The sequence below is a fragment of the Hyperolius riggenbachi genome, chromosome 11 (genome assembly GCF_040937935.1).
Source record: "Hyperolius riggenbachi isolate aHypRig1 chromosome 11, aHypRig1.pri, whole genome shotgun sequence".
Lineage (NCBI taxonomy): Eukaryota > Metazoa > Chordata > Amphibia > Anura > Hyperoliidae > Hyperolius > Hyperolius riggenbachi.
In genome coordinates, this window is record NC_090656.1 from 40,127,743 (window position 1) to 40,148,202 (window position 20,460).

The window sequence follows — 20,460 nt, forward strand, 5'->3', positions numbered from 1 at the left end:
TTGATAAACCGCCAGGAGGGTTAATGGAAAAAAAAATTACAATTAAAAACAAAAAACATAAAAAACAACATATTTAGTTACCTAAGGGTCTGAACTTTTTTAAAATGCATGTGAAGAGGGTATATTACGAACATTTTTTTAAATTATAAGCTTGTAAATAGTGATGGACGCAAAACTGAAAAAATGCACCTTTATTTCCAAAAAAATATTGGCACCATACATTGTGATAGGGACAAAATTGAAATGGAGTAATAACCGAGACAAATGGGCAAATAAAATATATAGGTTTTAATTATGGTAGCATGTATTATTTTAAAGCTATAATGGCCTAAAACTGAGAAATAATGATTTTTTTTCTCCATTTTTTTCTTAATATTCCTGTTAAAATGCATTTAGAAATACATAATTCTTAGCAAACTGTACCACCCAAAGAAAGCCTAATTGGTGGCCGAAAAAACAAGATATAGATCAATTAATTGTGATAATTAGTGATAAAGTTATTGGCAAATGAATGGGAGGTGAAAATTATTCTGTTGCATGAGGTGAAAAATCTCAGCGGGCTGAAATGGTAAGCCCATAGTCTACAGACTTCAATGAATTTTGAAGATATGCTTGAAACATTATTCTGGCCCCTGTACAGGGAGATACAGGCACAAGGTAAATGCATGGAGGTGGGTACATGATTTGTCCTCTCTACATATAAGAAGGTGAAAGAATGAGGAAGTGTAATTCCATACAACCTCTTCAGTCTGCCGCCGCACTCACAGAGTTCCATCCAAGGCAAACAGTAGCCCATTATAGAAGTGGGTAGAAAGTGTTCTCCAGAAATACAATGGCAGAATGTGGCCACTCCTGTGGCAGATCCACGTCAGCGTCCCCAGCCAGCTCCATGAAAGCCGCCATTCATACCCGGCATGTGTGCGACTATGGCAGCCAACGCTGAAAGTGACGGTTATTGAAAGACGAGTACAGGTGACGCTGTTAACCCTTTCCTGCCTTCTAATAGCAGAATTATGCCCAAGGCCAGATTTATACTTTTTATGCCCCTGGGCCAGGTATGTTGCGGTTTCCCTTTCTTGTACAGCAGGCCCTCCCATTCCATGTGCCGCCCCCTCTTTCATGTGTATCATCCATGTACAGCAGCCCCTCCCATTCCATGTGCAGCCCCCTCTTCCATGTGTATCATCCATGTACAGCAGCCCCTCCTATTCCACGTGCAGCCCCCTATTCCATGTGTATCATCCATGCACAGCAGCCCCTCCCATTCCATGTACAGCCCCCTCTTCCATGTGTATCATCTATGTACAGCAGCCCCTCCCATTCCATGTACAGCCCCCTCTTCCATGTGTATCATCTATGTGTATCATCCATGTACAGCAGCCCCTCCCATTCTATGTGCCGCCCCCTCTTCCATGTGTATCCTCCATGTGCAGCAGCCCCTTCCATTCCATGTGCAGCCCCCTCTTCCATGTGTATCATCCATGTACAGCAGCCCCTCCCATTCCATGTGCAGCCCCCTCTTCCATGTGTATAATCCCTGTACAGCAGTCCCTTATTTTTTTATTTGTATTTATTTTAGTATTTATATAAATAATTATAGCATATTATGCAGTGCTGTACAGAGTATATATTGTCTTGTCACTAACTGTCCTTCAGAGGGGCTCACAATCTAGAACCTACCATTGTCTTATGTCTATGACATGTATCATAGGGCTCGATTCACAAAGCGGTGCTAACCCAGTTAGAGACTTTAGGCGTGATAACCATTGCACCATGCTGGTGAAAAGCCAGTTTAGGCGTGATAAGTTTAGGCAAGTTTAGATTGCGCGCAAAGTCCCGCACGCAAAGCAGCGCCATTAAACTCTATGCGAAGTGAACCAGACTTTGCAAGCGCAAAACTTTTGATCAGCTGTGCACTGCGGTGCTAACGCAGTTGGTGCTTAAACTTATCATGCCTAAACTTATCACACCTAAACTTATCATGCCTAAACTTATCACGCCTAAACTTATCATGCCTAAACTGAGTTTAGGCGTGATAAAGGGCTTTTCACCAGCGTGCTAACTGTTAGCACCGCTTTGTGAATCAGGCCCATAGTCTAGGGCCAATTTAGGGGGAAGCCAATTAAATTATGTATGTTTTGGGGATGTGGGAGGAAACTGGAGTGCCCAGAGGAAACCCATGCAGACACAGGGAGAACATACAAACTCCTTGCAGATGTTGACCTGGCTGGGATTCAAGCCAGGGACCCAGCACTGCAAGGTGAGAGCGCTAATCACTATTCCACCATGCTGCCTTTCTTTCAAAAACAGCTCCCTTGAGCATCTATTTCCCCTTTTTATGTGTTGCTCCCCATTTTCAGCCTCCTCTTTCATATGTAGCAACTCCTCCTCTTTCATGTCCAGGTGCCGCCTTTGGCTGCAGCTGCCCAAGGCCCGCACCTTTGTAGCCTTTCCACTAATCCGGCGCTGATTATGCCTTGACAAGATGCCTCTTTTCTGAAGAGAATGAACTGGAATTGTGCCCATTGCATCCTGTGTCCGGAACTGTGGACTGCACAATGATCACTACAGACATATATGAACTAGTCTGCTGATCTGATGCGATAAACGGTCTGTTTTATCTGCTGATGTGAACCAGCCAGTCTAAAGCCTTGTTCACACATCGATTGTGACGATCCTTAAAGAGTAACTGTTAGCCCCAAAAATGAAATTTAAATCTCTATTGCAATGTTTTATTTACTTTTTAAGGGAGCCAAAAAGGCAATGCAGAAGTTAAAAATCAATCTAATTTTTTTACTATGTAGCCTTTTCCCCAGGACGCAAAGCCGCATAACAGATACTGCTGAGCATGCAGAGCATGCCCATGTCTGCCCGACCCCCCTCTCCCCGCCAGGACCAGGTGCCGATATATTCTCACCCCAAACAGCTGACCGCTCTGACACGGAGAGAGAGCGGGAGCACTTCCAGCGCCGCCACCGCAGAGCAGCCGCCGCCGAGTCACATGTGAGAGAATCACGAGCAGGAGAGAGATGCACGGCGGCGGCTGCTCTGCGGTGGCGGCGCTGGAAGTGCTCCCGCTCTCTCTCCGTGTCAGAGCGGTCAGCTGTTTGGGGTGAGAATATATCGGCACCTGGTCCTGGGGGGAGAGGGGGGTCGGGCAGACATGGGCATGCTCTGCATGCTCAGCAGTATCTGTTATGCGGCTTTGCGTCCTGGGAAAAGGCTACATAGTAAAAAAATTAGATTGATTTTTAACTTCTGCATTGCCTTTTTGGCTCCCTTAAAAAGTAAATAAAACATTGCAATAGAGATTTAAATTTCATTTTTGGGGCTAACAGTTACTCTTTAAGCAGATATCATGTAGTCAGTGTATACTATGTCGTTCACACCACATTTTGGCATGCTAGTTGCAGTGCATACGCTGTGTGACATGCTTCTCCCGCCTGCCTGCGCAGTATTTGAACGCCATCATTGGTTGGAATATTGGTGTCTGTGTACAACATCGTTTGGGTGAGGTTGCTCTTTTGTGTGTGACGATTTACATCTAGCACACATACGGACCCTTATGCCTGGTACACACAATGCAATATTCTGTCAGATTGACGGTCAAAACGATTATTTCTGACAGGTCCAATCTGATTTCCAATTGTTTTTATGATCGGTTTTTCGAATCACTTCTATACAAAATCGATGACAAAAATGATCGGAAATCAGATCAGACCTGTAGGAAACAATCAATTCGACCATCAATCTGCGGGAATATTGCAATTCACATTTGGGTATCAATCATTCTTTGGCGTTCTTGTTGCCGTGGGTTATGCCACAGGAGAGTGTGGTATTCCCATCTTGGTCCAATGATAAATGTACTCCTCCAGGCCCATATTCCGGACTCTTCCATTCCAGCGCAGCAGATTTGCAGCCGGCGCCACCATAGACCATAATAGGAATTATGGCTATAGCGGCGCACAGTGAGTAACTTCGGCGATGTCAGAAGACGGAGCTAAAGTGTCTTATAAAACACAATGATTCGGCCGCCAGCAATAGCTGGAAGCCGAATTATTTCATTCCCCCCACTATCCATGGCGGCCTGGAGGGGGAATAGTAATTAACACGGCCGGGACTTGTGCAGCAGCAGGATCAGCCATATACCAGCTGTATCCTGCGCCCAAGTCTCCCGCACTGATTCCTCTCGTACTCCCATATTCTGTGCTTGGGTAAGAATAGTGTTAGGATCATTTATAGGATACCAGGTTTGCACCAGTAATAGTTAAAGATGAGCTGTAGTGAAAATAACATAATAAATACATTTGCCTATTTTTTACAGTATTCATCTATAGATTATTTAGTCAGTGTTTGCCCATTGTAAAATTATTCTTCTCCCCGATTTATATTCTGAAATGTATTACTGGTGATGACATCTTTAGTTCTGCCAGGTTATCTGTACAGAATGTTCGTTACTGGGAGTTCTATGCACTAAGGGAGATACTGCTTACTTGTCAGCTGGAAAAAGCTGTAATTTCCCACAATGCAACAAGGTTCACAGACAGCAAACGGTCAGGACCATGGTCATGACATCACACTGTGGGAGGGGTTTCACCACAATATCAGCCGTACAGACCCCCCTGATGATCCGTTTGAGAAAAGGAAAAGATTTCTCATGGGAAAGGGGGTATCAGCTACTGAGTGGGATGCAGTTCAATCCTTGGTTACAGTTCCTCTTCTAAACAGAATGTGTAGTGAACAGTCATGGCGTAGTTCCCCCTGGCAGGGGCTGCTCAGCGTGTGTTGTCTTGCCTGTGTGTGGGAGGGTAGTGGTTACTTCAAGGAATTTTACAGAAAATAAACTCAGAAATGAAAGCTCCGGGTATCTCTGGGTGCTGAGATAGCTCTGCGGGCAGCCAGCTGGCAGCGGGGCTCATGTGCTGATGTCATCAGCCTCTGGAATGTATTTACTGTCTAAACAGGATTCAGCAAACTATTACTATGTTAGTTTCAGGCAGAGCCGGGACAAGGTCCTTCAGCACCCAAGGCTGAGACAGCAAAGTGCGCCCCTTCATCCCTCCCACCCCAGCCATCACTCTGATTGCTATTAGAGTAAGAGGCACCCCAGGGCCCCCAACCTCCCCAACACCTTAATCTCTAGTTATCTGGCTTGCAGTCACTGTCATGTATCCCCTTTTCTTATTTCTTTCTGCTTCAAACACAATTGGAAATGATAGCTGAGTGAGTTGTGCGCCCCCTCCTACACTGCGCCCTGAGGCTGGAGCCTCTCCAGCCTATGCCTCGGCCCGGCTCTGGTTTCAGGTGCTGCTAATAATTGTATTGTTTTTTCCCCCAGGGGTGTGGGCAGGGGGTTATTCACTGTACATCTTGCTACTTAGGTTATTTAGCATTTCCGAAATGTCAGAAGGCAAACTTTTATTTTGTATAGCATTTTAGTAAGAGGGCTTTTTTGGTCCTTTGTAGGCCCTTACATAATCCTAGGAGTTCTGGTTCACCATGAGCTTGCCGGCCTGGGTAGTCGATAACTCAGAAATGTCCTAAAACGTTAAAGTGAACCTCCAGACTAAAAATCTACTCAGCAGCACTGAAAAGGCTGGGTGTATCTCTAACAGTTTCACAGCATCAGAACTTTGTTTTTCTTACCCAAGCCTCATTTTTAGCTACACAGAAGAAAACTACTCAGGCATTTTTCCCCTGATGCTGTGCAAAGCACGATGGGATTTCTGATGTTGTTGTTCTCATTCTGCTGTTTTAGTTTTTTTTTTTTTTTTCAATTTGGAATTTGAGATTTGAAGCCTAGCGCGCAGCTGGGAGGGGTGATCAGGACACAGGACAGTTGGAACTGTGTCTCATGCTCTCTGTCACCTCCTTTCAACCAAAAAGATGGCTGCCATCATGAAATCAAACACTTGCCTGTTCTTTTAAAACAGGGTGGGTAAGAGATGATGTTAACTATTTTATTTTATTATCTATTTTAGTTAACATAACTAATGTAACTTAATGACAGTATGTTTGTTTAGGCTGAAATTCCCCTTTAACCACTTAATCCTATCTGGACAGATATTTCCGGATGCATATAGCCTCCTATGCACCGTCCGGCATGGATCCACACTTGATCTCTCAGGGGACACTGCAGGGATGACACTTGCCTATAGACTAGCGATGTGTTCTGTTGCTATGCAGGGGAGGGGAGGAGGGCTGACGGAGCTGCACAAAAGTGATATAACGTGGAGAGAACAATGCCCTTGATCGTTATCAGCCACCTCAGCCATATTTCATCTAGCGTGTGTACAGGGACACACGCTAGTTGCTAGGTTGCATCCGGACCTCAGAAAGTCGACTCTCAAAGGCTGACGTCACTGTACTCCGTCTTTATCACAGACAATACACCTTTATTCACTACTACTTTTTTCACTGGCACAGTATTACGTGACACAGTTCTAGCTGATGCTCTGTCCAGGACCAAAATGACTCCACTCCAAAAATCTGAGCTTATTTCAGCTGTAATAACAAATGAATAATTCCCCTTCTCTCACAGTTGTGGAGCTGCTTTGACCTCTTTGAGTCATGGAGCTGCTGCTCTCTCGGGATTGTAACAGCTAGCTATGAACATTGCACCAGCCCTGACCCCTGACCACTTCTTTTTGGGTGAGCTTATATCTATTTCTTCTTGTCTCTAGTGAGTAATTGCCAAGACCATTTTGGTGAAGAAGGCTGAGGATTACGTCACGCTGAGTGCCTTCTTAAGTTGGTTCTCCTCACCTAACGTTAAATGTCCCCTTCACCTCTAAAATAGAAGACACCGATACTTATAATGTTGCTCCTGATGCTGCAGCAATGATGCCGAGTAGCGTCTTCTGGCCTGGTTCTGGAGGTAGGGCATCAGAGTGGCTCTCTGAGACAGCATTCTGTATCCTTCCCCTAAACCATGATGGTGAACAATCAATGTCTTCAGATCATTGGAGAATTGTTTTGAGACCCCCATGTTGCTACTCTTCAGAGAAATTTAACAGAGGAGGGAAACTTACAATTGACCCCCTTAAATACTCTTTCTTATAATTGGATTCACCTGTGTATGTAGGTCAGGGGTCACTAAGCTTACCAAGCCAATTTGAGTTCCAATAATTAGTTCTAAAGGTTTTGGAATCAATAAAATGACAAGAGTGCTCACATTTATGCACCTGCCTAATTTTATTTAAACACTTATTGCGCACTTTCTGTTAATGCAATAAACTTAATTTCACTTCTCAAATATCACTGTGTGTGTCTCCCATATGATATATTTAACTGACATTTTTTATTGTAACAACCAACCATTTATACAGGAAAATCATGACTATTAGCAAAGTTGCACAAACTTTCGCATTCCCACTGTATCTCCTTGTACTTGGCAGCAGGGCCGGGCCGAGGCATAGGCTGGAGAGGCTCCAGCCTCAGGGCGCAGTATAGGAGGGGGCGCACAATTCATTCAGCTGTCATTCCTAATTGTGTTTGAAGCAGAAAGAAATAAGAAAAGGGGATACATGGTAGTGACTGCAAGCCAGATAACTAGATATTAAGGTGTTGGGGAGGTTGTGGGCCCTGTGGCACCTCTTAGTCTAATAGCAATCAGTGTGTGATGGCTCGTATGGGAGGGATGGAGGGGCGCACTTTGGTGTCTCAGCCTTGGGTGCTGGAGGACCTTGTCCCAGCTCTGCTTGGCAGTGGTGCAGCATACAACAGTTCTAGACATTGAGCATCACTTGCAAATGGCAGCATAGCCTTCCCCCTTATCATGAGCCTCTACTATTTTCTTTCTGAGCTCCAGCCTGATTTCCTTTGCCTTTGGCTTGGTGAGTAACACTAGTCCCTCTCGTGTGTTCAGGAGCCTTGTTCCTTTACCATGCAGATTGAATGTTGTTAGAAAGCCAATTGACTGCAGTTGTTGTTAGGAAGCCAATTGACTTCACCGGTGTGGTTTCACAGCTGATTAGTTCATTACTATAGGTGTGTTTTGAACGCAAACATTCACACGAGGCTAATATTTTTGACCACCCCATTTTTACTATATTTTATATAAAGCAAGCCTAAACCGTGTTTTATATGACAAAATGTACCAAAAGCTACTAAATAACACTGGTAAATGTTTGATTATAGCAAGTTTCACCAATGCTACAAACATTAGGAAGACGTTTACGAAAATGTTCCATAATTCCTGCATCTAATACATGTAGCCTTAGATCCTGAACAAGCATGGAGATCAGGTGCTCTAACTGAAGTGTTAGTGGATTATCTGCATGCTTGTTTCAGGTGTGTGATTTAGACTCTACTCTCAGCAGGACAGCCAAGCGTGGCTGCTACCGGAGCATCCATGAGGATTTAGACGCCGGTGTGGGAGCGATTTGCGCGGAGGGGGCTGGAGGAAGCCCCAGGTATGTATAAAACTTTTATTCCCACTCGTCTCCTGGTCTATTTAAATGCTTTACTTAATATACAGAAGCTAAGTTAAGGTGGCTATACACTGCCCAGTCTGTCCTACTACCAACAAGCCTAGATATCAAAAGATAGCTGCACCTGTGAACTTCATAAGCTTAGCCATGCTGACTTTCCCAACGAAACACTGGAAATGCCGAGCTGCAGATTCAAGATGACCCAGAAGATAAGGGTTATTAGCTTTGCCTTGTCTGATGCTGGGAATATGCCACATTGACTTATGGTGTTTGGAGAGGAGAGCCCCTTGGTCAAACAGCTACCCTCCCAACACCACAGCTCATCTGTCAAACCGTCAAGGATGATCTCAGATAGAAGTCGGTACTCTTCTTTATTTGGTATTTTAACATTGCATTTATTGAAGCTGAAATTTTTGGAGAACAATATTGGTTTTGAAAACTCTAGCCAAGTTGCCAGAAGAAAGCATTGTTCAGTAAAACTGTCAGGAAGGCTCAAATGAGCCAGAAAGTTGAAGCTGCCAAACCCCTTTAAGGTCTCTCAATTAACCTGCTTCTCTGTGACCTTTTCCTGTCTTCTAACCAGGCTTCTATTGCCCTCAGGCCTGAGAGCACCGTGCCAAAAATGTTGGCCTTGGCACAATGTACTCTGCTGTAAATCAGTGGCAGATTCAGAGGGTGGATCTTGTCACAGAAACAAAAATATCAGGCGAGTTTCAGAGTGCAGAAACCTCTCTAGTCCTTGTTCTTCCGCCCCTAATGCTTATGTTTAGCTCTCTGTGGGCTGAGGAGAGGGATTCTGGGAAGGAAGAGGGCCAACGATGCCTCAGGAGAGAAGCTGAAGTATTTCTGGTGATTTAACCCTTTTTATGTAAGTTATAAAACATAGTGATTTATTTAAACTGTCACTCCACCAGCTCTCATTATTATTATCACATCACTAATTGTCCATCAGCGGGTTTAACAATCTTGACCACAGTCTGCACACAATTTTGGGGGGAAAGCCTTGTGGGAATTACCATACCTGCCTTGTCATTCTTTCAGCTCAAATGAACAAAGTAGCCTATTTTGAATAGAAAGACTGCAGCTGTAATGTAATGTTGCTCCTCTTGAAGCACTTTTCCGGCAGTGTTTTTATTCATCCTTTCTCACCCTCCTAAAATCTCCTCATACTTGCCACAGAGACTGGCAGTGGTCTCAGTGCCTTCAGGAGAAGGGGCATCACATCATTGCAGTGTCCTGGCCTCGAGGTGCCTTCTGGGAGGGGGAAGCACATCATTGCAGTGTCCTGGCCTCCTTAGATGTCTTCTGGGAGGGGGCAGCACATTATTGCAGCGTCCTGCCTCCTGAGGTGCCTCCTGGGAGGGGGCAACACATGATTGCAGCATCCTGGCCTCCTGAGGTGCCTTCTGGGAGGAGGCATCACATCATTGCAGTGTCCTGGCCTCCTGAGGTGCCTTCTGGGAGCGGGCAGCACATCATTGCAGCATCCTGGCCTCCTGGGGTGCCTTCTGGGAGGGGGCAACACATAATTGCAGCGGTTTGGCCTCCTGGGGTGCCTTCTGGGAGGGGGCAACACATAATTGCAGCGTCCTGGCCTCCTCAGGTGCATTCTGGGAGGGGGCAGCACATCATTGCAGCGTCCTGGCCTCCTGAGGTGCCTTCTGGGAGGGGACAGCACATCATTGCAGTGTCCTGGCCTCCTGAGGTACCTTCTGGAAGGGGGCAGCACATGATTGCAGCACCCTTGTCTCCTGAGGTGCCTTCTGGGAGGGGGCAGCACATCATTGCAGCATTCTGGCCTCCTGAGGGTCTCCTGGGAGGGGGCAGCACATAATTGCAGAGTCCTGGTCTCCTCAGGTGCATTCTGGGAGGGGCAGCACATGATTGCAGCATTCTTGCCTCCTGAGGTGCCTTCTGGGAGGGGCAGCACATGATTGCAGCATCCTGGCCTCCTGAGGTGCCTTCTGGGAGGGGGCAGCACATAATTGCAGCATCCTGGCCTCCTGAGGTGCCTTCCGGGAGGGGGCAGCACATAATTGCAGCGTCCTGGCCTCCTGGGGTGCCTTCTGGGAGGGGTAAGCACATCATTGCAGCGTCCTGGCCTCCTGAGGTGCCTTCTGGGAGGGGGCAGCACATAATTGCAGCATCCTGGCCTCCTGGGGTTCCTTCTGGGAGGTGGCAACACATAATTGCAGCGTCCTGGCCTCCTCAGGTGCATTCTGGGAGGAGCAACACATGGTTGCAGCGTCCTGGCCTCCTGAGGTGCCTTCTGGGAGGGGGCAGCACATGATTGCAGCACCCTTGCCTCCTGAGGTGCCTTCTGGGAGGGGACAGCACATCATTGCAGCATCCTGGCCTCCTGGGGTGAATTCTGGGAGGGGACAGCACATGATTGCAGTGTCCTGGCCTCCTGAGGTGCCTTCTGGGAGGGGGCAGCACATGATTGCAGCACCCTTGCCTCCTGAGGTGCCTTCTGGGAGGGGGCAGCACATCATTGCAGCATTCTGACCTCCTGGGGTGCCTTCTGGGAGGGGGCAGCACAGGATTGCAGTGTCCTGGCCTCCTGAGGTGCATTCTGGGAGGGGCAGCACATGATTGCAGCATCCTGGCCTCCTGAGGTGCCTTCTGGGAGGGGACAGCACATCATTGCAGCATCCTGGCCTCCTGGGGTGCATTCTGGGAGGGGACAGCACATCATTGCAGTGTCCTGGCCTCCTGAGGTGCCTTCTGGGAGGGGGCAGCACATGATTGCAGCACCCTTGCCTCCTGAGGTGCCTTCTGGGAGGGGGCAGCACATCATTGCAGCATTCTGGCCTCATGAGGAGTCTCCTGGGAGGGGGCAGCACATAATTGCAGAGTCCTGGCCTCCTCAGGTGCATTCTGGGAGGGGTAGAACATGATTGCAGCATCCTGGCCTCCTGAGGTGCCTTCTGGGAGGGGGCAGCACATAATTGCAGCGTCCTGGCCTCCTGAGGTGCCTTCTGGGAGGGGGCAGTACATGATTGCAGTGTCCTGGCCTCCTGAGGTGCCTACTGGGAGGGGGCAGAACATAATTGCAGCATCCTGGCCTCCTGGGGTGCCTTCTGGGAGGGGGCAGCACATGATTGCTGTGTCCTGGCCTCCTGAGGTGCCTTCTGGGAGGGGGCAGCACATAATTGCAGCATCCTGGCCTCCTGAGGAGCCATCTGGGAGGGGACAGCACATCATTGCAGCATCCTGGCCTCCTGGGGTGCATTCTGGGAGGGGGCAGCGCATCATTGCAGCATTCTGGCCTTATGAGATGTCTCCTGGGAGGGGGCAGCACATAATTGCAGAGTCCTGGCCTCCTCAGGTGCATTCTGGGAGGGGCAGCACATGATTGCAGCGTCCTGGCCTCCTGAGGTGCCTTCTGGGAGGGGGCAGCACATAATTGCAGCGTCCTGGCCTCCTGAGGTGCCTTCTGGGAGGGGGCAGTACATGATTGCAGTGTCCTGGCCTCCTGAGGTGCCTACTGGGAGGGGGCAGAACATAATTGCAGCATCCTGGCCTCCTGATGTGCCTTCTGGGAGGGGGCAGCACATCATTGCAGCGTCCTGGCCTCCTGGGGTGCATTCTGGGAGGGGACAGCACATCATTGCAGTGTCCTGGCCTCCTGAGGTGCCTTCTGGGAGGGAGTAGCACATGATTGCAGCACCCTTGCCTCCTGAGGTGCCTTCTGGGAAGGGACAGCACATCATTGCAGCATTCTAGCGTCATGAGGTGTCTCCTGGGAGGGGCAGCACATAATTGCAGAGTCCTGGCCTCCTGAGGTGCCTTCTGGGAGGGGGCAGCACATCATTGCAGCATTCTGGCCTCATGAGGTGTCTCCTGGGAGGGGGCAGCACATAATTGCAGAGTCCTGGCCTCCTCAGGTGCATTCTGGGAGGGGCAGCACATAATTGCAGCATCCTGGCCTCCTGAGGTGCCTTCTGGGAGGGGGCAGCACATAATTGCAGCGTCCTGGCCTCCTGAGGTGCCTTCTGGGAGGGGGCAGCACATGATTGCAGTGTCCTGGCCTCCTGAGGTGCCTACTGGGAGAGGGCAGAACATCATTGCAGCGTCCTGGCCTCCTGAGGTGCCTTCTGAGAGGGGGCAACACATAATTGCAGCATCCTGGCCTCCTGGGGTTCCTTCTGGGAGGTGGCAACACATAATTGCAGCGTCCTGGCCTCCTCAGGTGCATTCTGGGAGGGGCAGCACATGATTGCAGCGTCCTGGCCTCCTGAGGTGCCTTCTGGAAGGGAGCAGCACATCATTGCAGCGTCCTGGCCTCCTGAGGTGCCTTCTGGGAGGGGGCAGCACATGATTGCAGCACCCTTGCCTCCTGAGGTGCCTTCTGGGAGGGGACAGCACATCATTGCAGCATCCTGGCCTCCTGGGGTGCATTCTAGGAGGGGACAGCACATGATTGCAGAGTCCTGGCCTCCTGAGGTGCCTTCTGGGAGGGGGCAGCACATGATTGCAGTGTCCTGGCCTCCTGAGGTGCATTCTGGGAGGGTCAGCACATGATTGCAGCATCCTGGCCTCCTGAGGTGCCTTCTGGGAGGGGGCAGCACATAATTGCAGTGTCCTGGCCTCCTGAGGTGCATTCTGGGAGGGGGCAGCACATGATTGCAGCACCCTTGCCTCCTGAGGTGCCTTCTGGGAGGGGGCAGCAAATCATTGCAGCATTCTGGCCTCATGAGGCGTCTCCTGGGAGGGGGCAGCACATCATTGCAGCATTCTGGCCTCATGAGGCGTCTCCTGGGAGGGGGCAGCACATAATTGCAGAGTCCTGGCCTCCTCAGGTGCATTCTGGGAGGGGTAGAACATGATTGCAGCATCCTGGCCTCCTGAGGTGCCTTCAGGGAGGGGGCAGCACATGATTGCAGCGTCCTGGCCTCCTGAGGTGCCTTCTGGGAGGGGGCAGCACATGATTGCTGTGTCCTGGCCTCCTGAGGTGCCTTCTGGGAGGGGGCAGCACATCATTGCAGCATTCTGGCCTTATGAGGTGTCTCCTGGGAGGGGGCAGCACATAATTGCAGAGTCCTGGCCTCCTCAGGTGCATTCTGGGAGGGGCAGCACATGATTGCAGCATCCTGGCCTCCTGAGGTGCCTTCTGGGAGGGGGCAGCACATAATTGCAGTGTCCTGGCCTCCTGAGGTGCCTTCTGGGAGGGGGCAGTACATGATTGCAGTGTCCTGACCTCCTGAGGTGCCTACTGGGAGGGGGCAGAACATAATTGCAGCATCCTGGCCTCCTGAGGTGCCTTCTGGGAGGGGGAAGCACATCATTGCAGCGTCCTGGCCTCCTGGGGTGCATTCTGGGAGGGGACAGCACATCATTGCAGTGTCCTGGCCTCCTGAGGTGCCTTCTGGGAGGGAGTAGCACTTGATTGCAGCACCCTTGCCTCCTGAGGTGCCTTCTGGGAGGGGGCAGCACATCATTGCAGCATTCTGGCCTCATGAGGTGTCTCCTGGGAGGGGGCAGCACATAATTGCAGAGTCCTGGCCTCCTCAGGTGCATTCTGGGAGGGGCAGCACATGATTGCAGCATCCTGGCCTCCTGAGGTGCCTTCTGGGAGGGGGCAGCACATAATTGCAGCGTCCTGGCCTCCTGAGGTGCCTTCTGGGAGGGGGCAGCACATGATTGCAGTGTCCTGGCCTCCTGAGGTGCCTTCTGGGAGGGGGCAGAACATCATTGCAGCGTCCTGGCCTCCTGAGGTGCCTTCTGAGAGGGGGCAACACATAATTGCAGCATCCTGGCCTCCTGGGGTTCCTTCTGGGAGGTGGCAACACATAATTGCAGCGTCCTGGCCTCCTCAGGTGCATTCTGGGAGGGGCAGCACATGATTGCAGCGTCCTGGCCTCCTGAGGTGCCTTCTGGAAGGGAGCAGCACATCATTGCAGCGTCCTGGCCTCCTGAGGTGCCTTCTGGGAGGGGGCAGCACATGATTGCAGCACCCTTGCCTCCTGAGGTGCCTTCTGGGAGGGGACAGCACATCATTGCAGCATCCTGGCCTCCTGGGGTGCATTCTGGGAGGGGACAGCACATGATTGCAGCATCCTGGCCTCCTGAGGTGCCTTCTGGGAGGGGGCAGCACATAATTGCAGTGTCCTGGCCTCCTGAGGTGCATTCTGGGAGGGGGCAGCACATGATTGCAGCACCCTTGCCTCCTGAGGTGCCTTCTGGGAGGGGGCAGCACATCATTGCAGCATTCTGGCCTCATGAGGCGTCTCCTGGGAGGGGGCAGCACATCATTGCAGCATTCTGGCCTCATGAGGCGTCTCCTGGGAGGGGGCAGCACATAATTGCAGAGTCCTGGCCTCCTCGGGTGCATTCTGGGAGGGGTAGAACATGATTGCAGCATCCTGGCCTCCTGAGGTGCCTTCAGGGAGGGGGCAGCACATGATTGCAGCGTCCTGGCCTCCTGTGGTGCCTTCTGGGAGGGGGCAGCACATGATTGCTGTGTCCTGGCCTCCTGAGGTGCCTTCTGGGAGAGGGCAGCACATCATTGCAGCATTCTGGCCTTATGAGGTGTCTCCTGGGAGGGGGCAGCACATAATTGCAGAGTCCTGGCCTCCTCAGGTGCATTCTGGGAGGGGCAGCACATGATTGCAGCATCCTGGCCTCCTGAGGTGCCTTCTGAGAGGGGGCAGCACATAATTGCAGTGTCCTGGCCTCCTGAGGTGCCTTCTGGGAGGGGGCAGTACATGATTGCAGTGTCCTGACCTCCTGAGGTGCCTACTGGGAGGGGGCAGAACATAATTGCAGCATCCTGGCCTCCTGAGGTGCCTTCTGGGAGGGGGAAGCACATCATTGCAGCGTCCTGGCCTCCTGGGGTGCATTCTGGGAGGGGACAGCACATCATTGCAGTGTCCTGGCCTCCTGAGGTGCCTTCTGGGAGGGAGTAGCACTTGATTGCAGCACCCTTGCCTCCTGAGGTGCCTTCTGGGAGGGGGCAGCACATCATTGCAGCATTCTGGCCTCATGAGGTGTCTCCTGGGAGGGGGCAGCACATAATTGCAGAGTCCTGGCCTCCTCAGGTGCATTCTGGGAGGGGCAGCACATAATTGCAGCGTCCTGGCCTCCTAAGGTGCCTTCTGGGAGGGGGCAGCACATCATTGCAGCGTCCTGGCCTCCTGAGGTGCATTCTGGGAGGTGGCAGCACATAATTGCAGCTTCCTGGCCTCCTGAGGTGCCTTTTGTAAGGGGGCAGCACATCATTGCAGCGTTCTGGCCTCCTGTAGTGTCCTATAGGCATGAGGCCTTGGTACCACGATGCGTTTGGGAACAAAGAGTGGTGCCTCTTTGTTTTTCGATAAAATCCACCTGACCTGTGTGTTTGTTCTAGGTGACTGACAGAGAACGTATTATGGCCAGAGCACCAGCATCACAATCAGCATTTCCAGAATTCAGCCCCAATTCCTGGGGGGAAAATACTTCTCTTTATTTTGGGATAACATGTTGAGGTATTGGAGCCTGTTTACTAGAGTTTCCTGATTTCTTTTATAGCTGGGAAGTAGAAAAATTCTCAAAGGCAAAAACCGCAGTATATATAATATATTTCTGTAGATTAGAATACCCAACTAAATCTTATTGGTGTCCATCATACCCCTGAGGACTAACCATGTTCACCAGGCCCGGATTTACATCACGGGAGCCTGTAGGCACTTCACCCTCCATGAACCTGCAAACTCCCAGCGAACCGCACTGCAAGTGGGCTGGCTGGCCTGCTGTCACTTCTCCCTTACTTACCATGCCCGTCATAGTCAGCTACAGGTGCTCTTTAGTATCAGGTAGCCAGAGGAACCTCAGTATTGGGTAGCTAGAGATGCCCCAGACTGAAGGGAGATCTCATCAGTGGAATGCTGAGAGCGAGGTGAGTAACCTCTCATTTACACTCTGATCAGGACTCTCAATAGGGAGTGAGTGAGGGAGCCGCCTCTCCATCATCAGGCGCCTGTAGGCACATGCCTACAGTGCCTTATAGTAAATCCGGCCCTGATGTTCACAAACTACAAAACCCCATGACATAACAACTAAAGTTGTTTCGGTAATACCTTTATTGACTATCTGTACTGATTTATACGGTTCTGCTCCAGTTGAAGAAGCTTCGGTTTCTGGAAATCTTGTACAGTTAGTCATGGGGTGAATCTGAAGACATAACAACAAGAGTTATTACTTTAATGCCTTTAATGAATAAGATTGGACCGCATACAACTGGCAAGACCCTGCGGCAGTCCAAGAGAGGGAAGTGGGGAATAATTTCTCCACTGGGGACAGAGACACTAATAAAATGCTCAGAAGGTTTTATCCAGATTTCTGCTATTCAAAACTAAACGTGGCCATACATCCACTGATTTTGTGGCCTGATCAACCATCCGATTTGATAATTATAATTTTATCAAATCAGGTGAAATTTGGTGCCGCAACAAGCCTGACCGATTGATCATTCAAACATTTTTAGGCCATATAAATGCGTCGATTGGACATTCTGGAAAGATTTTAGTCCAATATGGTCAACAATAATGGCGTATGATATCATGACGGACGCCGCCTGCCTGACCACCCCTAAGTGTAAATACCCCCCCCCCCATGTGACATCACACACGTGCCACGTGGTATACGCACCACCACACAGTGGCTCCATGTGACAGCGGCGCATGGGGGATTCCTGATAGACTTCAGGCTGAGATCATTTGGGAATCGCCCTGTGGTGTATGGGCAGGCAACAGATCTCTCTCTAATCAGATTCTGTCTTTTTGGTCGATCTGCCCATACATCACTAGATGTATAAGCACCTTAAAATGGTATGAAACCCAGCATTTCTTCTTTGCTCTAAAATATTATTTTTTTTAAGCAGAACAGCATTGAAACCGTTAAACACAGGACTTACTTTTTCAATAGAAAGCTCCCTGCAGTGAGATCCCAATCCGAAGAGGTGATAACATTATCTTGTGTTTATTTAAGCAAGAGAGGAATGTAAACATTCCCTGGCAGAGCAGAAACTCCTAAAGCTGGCCGTATACTGGCCCGATTTCCTGCCGATCGACAGCAGATTCGGTCACTGGGATCGAATCTGCTGTCAAATCGTTCACGCAACACACTAATTTTCGATCTATTTCGGCCCGAAATAGATCGGTCCCGTCGATTGCGCCGTGTGGAAAATTACCGTCGATCGTCGCGGGTAAGGAGCGCATCGCTAGCGGCGTACGACCGACGCAGGTATACATTACCTGAAGCTGGCTCCCGGCATCTTCTCCGCATCACCTCCCGGCTCCCGGCTGGCATCTTCTCCGAATCAGCTTCCGCAATCCCGGCATCCAGCATAACTTCCTGTGTCACTGCAGTGACAGCGGAAGTACAAATAGAGGGCGCTCTATTTGAACTTCCGCTGTCACTGGAGTGACAGAAAGTTATGCCGGATGCTGGGATGCGGAAGCTGATGCAGAGAAGATGCCCGGGACCAGGCTTCAGGTAATGTATGCGGGGGCCCGGGGGGCGACAGCGGCAGCTCAGCAGATTGTGATCGGTTTCAGGCTGAAATCGATTCACAATCTGTTTGCAGTAAAGGCAGCCATACGATCCCTCTCTGATCAGATTCGATCAGAGAGGGATCTATCTGTTGGTCGAATCTGATGGCAAATCGACCAGTGTATGGCTACCTTAACTTGTCCAGATCAGACACAGTTCAGAAGAAGTCACTGGGTAGATTACAATATATAAATACTGTAGCTATAGATAAAATGCACTGGCAGCTTTCAGAGCAAATAAACTGTACTTTGGGAACTTGTAATTTCTAAATGAATACTACTACTTGTGTAGAAAAGAAACTGTATGGGTTATAAAAAAAGAAGAAAAACACATTTTTATTTAATATTATGTCAGCGTTTAATACCGCTTTAACATAAAAAAAATCTTTGTATTGGACATTTATGGAGGGTATGAGCAGAGGAACCCGGCTGTCTGATGTTACTGACAGTCCATTTCTATGCAATACGCTCCAGCATGCTGACTCTTCAAATTAGAGAATTATGTAAATGACAGGAGATTCTTCCAGAAATCTGAAGAGGAGGTGTGAGTAACAGCAGTGATGAAACTGTAAATGTTACAAAAAAAAGACAAATGGGTCTGCTTGTTATGTAAGAAGAGATAAGGCTTAAATGCAGACAGAAAATCTTCGTCCCAGATTAGAGGTCGGTGAGGCAATTCTCAGCTGGGAGGGAGGAGCACTGGCCAAACCTTGATTGCTGCAGCAGGAAATATGGATGAGGTACTGCACACTGCTCCATAATGAAGTGAGAGGCTTCTGCTGCTGACAGAGACCACGTCACTCACATCACTCACCTTCTACTGCTGACAGAGACCACATCATTCACATCACCCACCTTCTACTGCTGACAGAGACCACGTCACTCACATCACCCACCTTCTACTGCTGACAGAGACCACGTCACTCACATCACCCACCTTCTACTGCTGACAGAGACCATGTCACCCATATCACCCACCTTTTGCTGCTGACAGAGACCACGTCACTCACATCACCCACCTTCTACTGCTGACAGAGACCACGCCACCCACATCACCCACCTTCTACTGCTGACAGAGACCACGTCATCCACATCACCTACCTTCTGCTGCTGACAGAGACCACGTCACTCACATCACCCACCTTCTACTGCTGACAGAGACCACGTCACTCACATCACCCACCTTCTACTGCTGACAGAGACCACGTCACTCACATCACCCACCTTCTACTGCTGACAGAGACCATGTCACCCATATCACCCACCTTCTACTGCTGACAGAGACCATGTCACCCATATCACCCACCTTCTTCTGCTGACAGAGACCACGTCACTCACATCACCCACCTTCTACTGCTGACAGAGACCACGTCACTCACATCACCCACCTTCTACTGCTGACACAGACCATGTCACTCACATCACCCACCTTCTACTGCTGACAGAGACCACGTCACTCACATCACCCACCTTCTACTGCTGACAGAGACCATGTCACCCATATCACCAACCTTCTACTGCTGACAGAGACCACGTCACTCACATCACCCACCTTCTACTGCTGACAGAGACCACGTCACTCACATCACCCACCTTCTACTGCTGACAGAGACCACGTCACTCACATCACCCACCTTCTACTGCTGACAGAGACCACGTCACTCACATCACCCACCTTCTACTGCCGACACAGACCCCGTCACCCACATCACCCCCCTGATGAAGGGAGAGGCTTCTACTGCTGACAGAGACCACGTCACTCACATCACCCACCTCATGCTTTACTTTCTCCTCTGCAGATAAATCCCCCAAAGTGCCCTCTGCTGTGACAATCAAATGACACAGGTCTTTTATAGGCCTACTGAAATGTGAGGTGTGCCTGATTTACTAATTGTAACAGCAATTTGCATGAATATCCGCCCTCCGATTATATTCAGGGTGTACAAGACACAGGATCAATACATCAGTCAAAAACACATAGAACCCAGATATCTTGGGAGGACCAACATAATAGATTGTCATACGGGTGGTCACGTGACTATGCCACATCTCTGCCCTTGCTTGCTGCAGACTCTGTTCTGGGGTATAGTATGGCTATTGCTGCTGTGTATTGCCTACCCTGCACTATCATGCATTGCCCTATCATCATATATCTCTTTTTAAAGGGAACCTGAGATGATGAAATGTGGCTTATTTATTCTTACCTGGGGCTTCCTCCAGCCTCAGGAGCACTGTGGCCTCCCTGGCCGTCCTGTTCAGCCCATTCTATCGATTTGACTCCCGGCAATCCAGTCAGTCGCAGCCAGTCGTTGGCTTCTGCGCATGCGTGGCTCGGCCCCGGAATCGTTCTGCGACTTTGCAGTACTACTGCGCAGGCACAGAACACTCCCGGCCGCAGGAACTCAACGAGAGGTGCTCACACGGCCGAGCCGTGCATGCGAAGAAGCCCGCGACTGACCAGATTACCGGAAGTCATAGTGGAAGAACAGAGGGGC

The 20,460-nt window shown here is 49.8% G+C and overlaps 1 protein-coding gene across 3 annotated transcripts in view; it reads left to right on the plus strand.

Moving 5' to 3' along the window:
- SLC7A10 (solute carrier family 7 member 10) overlaps positions 1–20,460 on the plus strand; it is a 336,986-nt gene that overhangs the window by 109,155 nt on the left and 207,371 nt on the right. The window contains exon 1 of one of the 3 annotated variants that reach the window (XM_068260588.1): positions 9,201–9,300. The exons of the other annotated variants lie outside the window; for them this stretch is intronic. The gene's annotated coding sequence lies outside the window, so the exon portion shown is untranslated. Of the gene's footprint in view, positions 1–9,200; positions 9,301–20,460 lie in introns of those variants that run through there. 3 annotated transcript variants of the gene reach the window in all.